The sequence below is a fragment of the Pygoscelis adeliae genome, unplaced genomic scaffold (genome assembly GCF_000699105.1).
Source record: "Pygoscelis adeliae isolate BGI_AS28 unplaced genomic scaffold, ASM69910v1 Scaffold681, whole genome shotgun sequence".
In the NCBI taxonomy this organism is placed as follows: domain Eukaryota; kingdom Metazoa; phylum Chordata; class Aves; order Sphenisciformes; family Spheniscidae; genus Pygoscelis; species Pygoscelis adeliae.
The window spans coordinates 79604-79938 of NW_008824015.1; positions in this window are offsets into that span (position 1 = coordinate 79604).

Here is a 335-nt window from a genome sequence, read left to right on the forward strand (position 1 = left end):
CGGAGCTAGGATATACGCCTCTTGTGCAATGTATTTGTGGATCTGTGTACACGTCTGTTAGACTATCCAAAGCTTTGCCAAGAAATAAATGTAATGATTATATTTGAAAGACAAATCTATATAATATATTTTTTAAATACAGAACTGGAAAAGCTGTAACCCCCCCCCCTTTTCTTGTTTCCCCTGTCCTGTACTCGCTGTCTGTGGTGGATGTAATAAACGTCGCTGGGTCTGTGTCTGCTTTGGCTGGAGCCGGCCTTTGGCGTCTGCCCCGAGGGGGGGCTGGCCCAAGCAGGGACACGGGGACCCCAGGACAGGGGGAGGCAGGGGGCCCG